Source organism: Stegodyphus dumicola, chromosome X1, assembly GCF_044657685.1.
Source record: "Stegodyphus dumicola isolate Sdum_Otavi_A_Nest chromosome X1, ASM4465768v1".
Lineage (NCBI taxonomy): Eukaryota > Metazoa > Arthropoda > Arachnida > Araneae > Eresidae > Stegodyphus > Stegodyphus dumicola.
This window is the reverse complement of record NC_140780.1, coordinates 2,500,270-2,507,682: the sequence shown is the minus strand read 5'-3', so window position 1 is coordinate 2,507,682 and position 7,413 is coordinate 2,500,270.

The following is a 7,413-nucleotide window of genomic DNA, read 5'->3' as shown; positions in this document are numbered from 1 at the left end:
AAATTAAATGGAATCCTTGAAGATATTGCTATACGTTTAACGTAGTTTAATACAGTTTAATGTAGAATACCTGCTTCAAGGCTAAAAGTAAAGTATTTGAATTATGTTTTACCTTTCGTCTGTTTTCAGACGTAGCTTCTATTCTACAATTTACGGAATTTCTCTTTATTGGACATCTCACATAGCTGACAAAATTTCATTCCTATGTTTAGGTTTTATAGTACGATACGTTGAGCATCCCTACATTAGTATATGACTTTGATTCCTTCGAAAGAAAAAGAGTATCTTAGTTTTCTTTAATTTTTGGTCAAAATGTTAGTATGTAGGTAATTACAATAGCTCTTCCATGAAATTGCTTTTAAATTTTTTGCATCATTTCAAAATGCTGTATCATTCAATGGCATTTGATGTGTTTCGGCTTGCTGTATTAGAGCTGGGCTCGAACCAGGGCAGCTAGTCAATATGTTCTTTCCCTGAGTGAAATATTGCTATAATTTCATTAAAGTGACGTGGTAATATTTCAGGATAATTTCTTGTACATTGGACTAAGTGTTCCTCTCTCCTGGATGACAGTACCTAAGTAAAGAACTTAAAATTAGAAACGGTTCTTACGTTAAAATTCTGAATGAAATATTTCTTTTATGGTTTATGACTTGTGTTTCCAAGATGTTCTTCGAAATCTGTTTTTAGAATGGTGTTTTTGAGCCCTTTCTAAAAAAAAATCTAAAAAAGTTTATATGTATAACTCTTTTAATGTTAATATATTGCGAGTTTGATTCTTACTCTTTTTTGATCTGTTATGTCACTAATTCTGTGTGTGAATTAAGATAGTTTAATATATAACAACTGCTTCAAAGCTAACAGTAAAGTTTATTTTGTCATTTAAAATTACCTGCTTATTGTCTTTTGGTGCCATCTTTCTACTAGCGCTGAAATTATTTACTCTTCTCGAAGATCATTATCCCTTTTTATTCTGTGTATCCGTAATAACTGTCTAATTTTTTTTTCTTTCATTGTTCATGTTGTACCCATACATTAAAAACCCCCTTCGTTTACTGTACTTCTGTCATATTAGGAAAATCATTTGCTTTTCTGTCGACTGCAGTCATGATTTTAGTAACAATGTAGCACGTTGCTAGAATTTAAAACAAAGAAGGCTACTTTTGATGTTTTATATATTAAGAAACAATATTAGATATTTCTCTTTGTGTATAATTATTCTTTAATTTCAAAGTAGTTAAAAATCTAATGATTCCTTTTTCCCCACCTTGGCCTCTTCTAGTGTAATTTGTCATCATTTTTGTGCACTCTTGGATTGCAGAACATGATATCATCAAAGAAAAAGAACGAAGTTGAAAAGAACGGAGAAATAGTGCAGAGCAAAAAGACATCTGTGGCTGGTAATTCTTGTTTTATATTAACTTTCTTTCCACTAGAAATGATTGAATTTTATAATTTGTATGTCCCTTTTCACATGTTGCTTTATATTGGAGTTTTACTAGTTACATGAACGCTTCACATTATGTTTTAATGTTTAGGGTAGCATTTATGCATTAATTTCTTAAGTTTTGAATTCCATATTGAAGTGTCTGAATTGGTGCTTTCATTATATTGTATTGTAATATTGGAAGTGAGGGGGAACTGTTAATCACACTGTAATTATCCGAAGTCTGAGATTTCTCAGAGTTCTGTTGCTTTGTAGTGGTTTCAAAATTACTGCTGTAGTGTAATTTTTCCCAAGTGGCCTCCTTTTGCATTACGAGGAGGAGGCTAAACATTTTCCTCTCTGTGTGGCCTAATGTTTTCCCTGTCCAACGGGGTCTTCTGTCCCCAACAGGTCAGTTTAATTGCACTGCCTGTGTATAAACAAATTTTGTTTCAGCTTTTTCCGAATTTAGAGTCTCTCTATCAAGTGCTGTTTCTCTTAAAACCATTGAAAGTTAAATGTTGAACAAAAAAAAAAAATGTAAATAAAAATTTAATGAGTACTCGTAAAGAAACTTAGTGGAGCCAAAATGTCTTCTGTTAAGGCTGCTCAAAATGTGCTTTTTCTTAGTTGTTTTAAGCATACTTTATTATATTTTCCGTTAATATGAACTATTTTGGCATATTGTGAAGTTTTAATGAACCAATTTGTCAAGATCTATTTAAAATTGGTTCCATAAATAAAAATTCATTTTGAAATCAAATCAGAGATGTTTTATTATTATCGAAGTAAAATTCTGCAGATTAACTTTCAACTTTGTTTCGAAGAGCACTCTGAAAGTTACTTTTGGACTTCTTACCCTTCTGTTGGCAAATGCATGACAGAATTATGTTTTGACAATGCTGATGTCTTTTCCTTATAATAACGACTGATGCAACTGTAACCGTGTCGCTGTAAAGAGTACTTGTTTCCCACTAGTTCTTTTAAAGTGTCCTGTTCTTTCTTTAATTGGGTCAATCTCCGCTAAAAGATCAGATGTTGCTTTTGTGTTATTTAACAATTCCTTTATCTTATCTTTAGTTAAAAGCTCTTCTTCATGAGCGCTTTTATTATCAAGGGGTTTTGTAAGCACTCCATTCTTCTTTTGTAATTTTCTGATTCATTGTTTGACTTCTCTGTCTTCCATATGTGAAAATCCTTCGGCATCCTTTGCTTTTGAGATTTGTAAGATTTTTTTAACTTCATTTTCAGTCGATGGAAATTGTTTAAAGTAGCAGATAAATTCTTTCCGGTGTTGATGGATGAATGTATGAATGAAATTCTAGCAGTAAACAAATTAAATGGAATCCTTGAAGATATTGCTATACGTTTAACGTAGTTTAATACAGTTTAATGTAGAATACCTGCTTCAAGCCTAAAAGTAAAGTATTTGAATTATGTTTTACCTTTCGTCTGTTTTCAGACGTAGGTTCTATTCTACAATTTACGGAATTTCTCTTTATTGGACATCTCACATAGCTGACAAAATTTCATTCCTATGTTTAGGTTTTATAGTACGATACGTTGAGCATCCCTACATTAGTATATGACTTTGATTCCTTCGAAAGAAAAAGAGTATCTTAGTTTTCTTTAATTTTTGGTCAAAATGTTAGTATGTAGGTAATTACAATAGCTCTTCCATGAAATTGCTTTTAAATTTTTTGCATCATTTCAAAATGCTGTATCATCCAATGGCATTTGATGTGTTTCGGCTTGCTGTATTAGAGCTGGGCTCGAACCAGGGCAGCTAGGCAATATGTTCTTTCCCTGAGTGAAATATTGCTATAATTTCATTAAAGTGACGTGGTAATATTTCAGGATAATTTCTCGTACATTGGACTTAGTGTTCCTCTCTCCTGGATGACAGTACCTAAGTAAAGAACTTAAAATTAGAAACGGTTCTTACGTTAAAATTCTGAATGAAATATTTCTTTTATGGTTTATGACTTTTGTTTCCAAGATGTTCTTCGAAATCTGTTTTTAGAATGGTGTTTTTGAGCCCTTTCTAAAAAAAAAATCTAAAAAAGTTTATATGTATAACTCTTTTAATGTTAATATTTTGCGAGTTTGATTCTTACTCTATTTTGATCTGTTATGTCACTAATTCTGTGTGTGAATTAAGATAGTTTAATATATAACAACTGCTTCAAAGCTAACAGTAAAGTTTATTTTGTCATTTAAAATTACCTGCTTATTGTCTTTTGGTGCCATCTTTCTACTAGCGCTGAAATTATTTACTCTTCTCGAAGATCATTATCCCTTTTTATTCTGTGTATCTGTAATAACTGTCTAATTTTTTTTTCTTTCATTGTTCATGTTTTACCCATACATTAAAAACCCCCTTCGTTTACTGTACTTCTGTCATATTAGGAAAATCATTTGCTTTTCTGTCGACTGCAGTCATGATTTTAGTAACAATGTAGCACGTTGCTAGAATTTAAAACAAAGAAGTCTACTTTTGATGTTTTATATATTAAGAAACAATATTAGATATTTCTCTTTGTGTATAATTATTCTTTAATTTCAAAGTAGTTAAAAATCTAATGATTCCTTTTTCCCCACCTTGGCCTCTTCTAGTGTAATTTGTCATCATTTTTGTGCACTCTTGGATTGCAGAACATGATATCATCAAAGAAAAAGAACGAAGTTGAAAAGAACGGAGAAATAGTGCAGAGCAAAAAGACATCTGTGGCTGGTAATTCTTGTTTTATATTAACTTTCTTTCCACTAGAAATGATTGAATTTTATAATTTGTATGTCCCTTTTCACATGTTGCTTTATATTGGAGTTTTACTAGTTACATGAACGCTTCACATTATGTTTTAATGTTTAGGGTAGCATTTATGCATTAATTTCTTAAGTTTTGAATTCCATATTGAAGTGTCTGAATTGGTGCTTTCATTATATTGTATTGTAATATTGGAAGTGAGGGGGAACTGTTAATCACACTGTAATTATCCGAAGTCTGAGATTTCTCAGAGTTCTGTTGCTTTGTAGTGGTTTCAAAATTACTGCTGTAGTGTAATTTTTCCCAAGTGGCCTCCTTTTGCATTACGAGGAGGAGGCTAAACATTTTCCTCTCTGTGTGGCCTAATGTTTTCCTTGTCCAACGGGGTCTTCTGTCCCCAACAGGTCAGTTTAATTGCACTGCCTGTGTATAAACGAATTTTGTTTCAGCTTTTTCCGAATTTAGAGTCTCTCTATCAAGTGCTGTTTCTCTTAAAACCATTGAAAGTTAAATGTTGAACAAAAAAGAAATGTAAATAAAAATTTAATGAGTACTCGTAAAGAAAGTTAGTGGAGCCAAATTGTCTTCTGTTAAGGCTGCTCAAAATGTGCTTTTTCTTAGTTGTTTTAAGCATACTTTATTATATTTTTCCTTAATATGAACTATTTTGGCATATTGTGAAGTTTTAATGAACCAATTTGTCAAGATCTATTTAAAATTGGTTCCATAAATAAAAATTCATTTTGAAATCAAATCAGAGATGTTTTATTATTATCGAAGTAAAATTCTGCAGATTAACTTTCAACTTTGTTTCGAAGAGCACTCTGAAAGTTTCTTTTGGACTTCTTACCCTTCTGTTGGCAAATGCATGACAGAATTATGTTTTGACAATGCTGATGTCTTTTCCTTATAATAACGACTGATGCAACTGTAACCGTGTCGCTGTAAAGAGTACATGTTTCCCACTAGTTCTTTTAAAGTGTCCTGTTCTTTCTTTAATTGGGTCAATCTCCGCTAAAAGATCAGATGTTGCTTTTGTGTTATTTAACAATTCCTTTATCTTATCTTTAGTTAAAAGCTCTTCTTCATGAGCGCTTTTATTATCAAGGGGTTTTGTAAGCACTCCATTCTTCTTTTGTAATTTTCTGATTCATTGTTTGACTTCTCTGTCTTCCATATGTGAAAATCCTTCGGCATCCTTTGCTTTTGAGATTTGTAAGATTTTTTTAACTTCATTTTCAGTCGATGGAAATTGTTTAAAGTAGCAGATAAATTCTTTCCGGTGTTGATGGATGAATGTATGAATGAAATTCTAGCAGTAAACAAATTAAATGGAATCCTTGAAGATATTGCTATACGTTTAACGTAGTTTAATACAGTTTAATGTAGAATACCTGCTTCAAGGCTAAAAGTAAAGTATTTGAATTATGTTTTACCTTTCGTCTGTTTTCAGACGTAGGTTCTATTCTACAATTTACGGAATTTCTCTTTATTGGACATCTCACATAGCTGACAAAATTTCATTCCTATGTTTAGGTTTTATACTACGATACGTTGAGCATCCCTACATTAGTATATGACTTTGATTCCTTCGAAAGAAAAAGAGTATCTTAGTTTTCTTTAATTTTTGGTCAAAATGTTAGTATGTAGGTAATTACAATAGCTCTTCCATGAAATTGCTTTTAAATTTTTTGCATCATTTCAAAATGCTGTATCATTCAATGGCATTTGATGTGTTTCGGCTTGCTGTATTAGAGCTGGGCTCGAACCAGGGCAGCTAGGCAATATGTTCTTTCCCTGAGTGAAATATTGCTATAATTTCATTAAAGTGACGTGGTAATATTTCAGGATAATTTCTTGTACATTGGACTAAGTGTTCCTCTCTCCTGGATGACAGTACCTAAGTAAAGAACTTAAAATTAGAAACGGTTCTTACGTTAAAATTCTGAATGAAATATTTCTTTTATGGTTTATGACTTTTGTTTCCAAGATGTTCTTCGAAATCTGTTTTTAGAATGGTGTTTTTGAGCCCTTTCTAAAAAAAAATCTAAAAAAGTTTATATGTATAACTCTTTTAATGTTAATATATTGCGAGTTTGATTCTTACTCTTTTTTGATCTGTTATGTCACTAATTCTGTGTGTGAATTAAGATAGTTTAATATTTAACAACTGCTTCAAAGCTAACAGTAAAGTTTATTTTGTCATTTAAAATTACCTGCTTATTGTCTTTTGGTGCCATCTTTCTACTAGCGCTGAAATTATTTACTCTTCTCGAAGATCATTATCCCTTTTTATTCTGTGTATCCGTAATAACTGTCTAATTTTTTTTTCTTTCATTGTTCATGTTGTACCCATACATTAAAAACCCCCTTCGTTTACTGTACTTCTGTCATATTAGGAAAATCATTTGCTTTTCTGTATACTGCAGTCATGATTTTAGTAACAATGTAGCACGTTGCTAGAATTTAAAACAAAGAAGGCTACTTTTGATGTTTTATATATTAAGAAACAATATTAGATATTTCTCTTTGTGTATAATTATTCTTTAATTTCAAAGTAGTTAAAAATCTAATGATTCCTTTTTCCCCACCTTGGCCTCTTCTAGTGTAATTTGTCATCATTTTTGTGCACTCTTGGATTGCAGAACATGATATCATCAAAGAAAAAGAACGAAGTTGAAAAGAACGGAGAAATAGTGCAGAGCAAAAAGACATCTGTGGCTGGTAATTCTTGTTTTATATTAACTTTCTTTCCACTAGAAATGATTGAATTTTATAATTTGTATGTCCCTTTTCACATGTTGCTTTATATTGGAGTTTTACTAGTTACATGAACGCTTCACATTATGTTTTAATGTTTAGGGTAGCATTTATGCATTAATTTCTTAAGTTTTGAATTCCATATTGAAGTGTCTGAATTGGTGCTTTCATTATATTGTATTGTAATATTGGAAGTGAGGGGGAACTGTTAATCACACTGTAATTATCCGAAGTCTGAGATTTCTCAGAGTTCTGTTGCTTTGTAGTGGTTTCAAAATTACTGCTGTAGTGTAATTTTTCCCAAGTGGCCTCCTTTTGCATTACGAGGAGGAGGCTAAACATTTTCCTCTCTGTGTGGCCTAATGTTTTCCCTGTCCAACGGGGTCTTCTGTCCCCAACAGGTCAGTTTAATTGCACTGCCTGTGTATAAACGAATTTTGTTTCAGCTTTTTCCGAATTT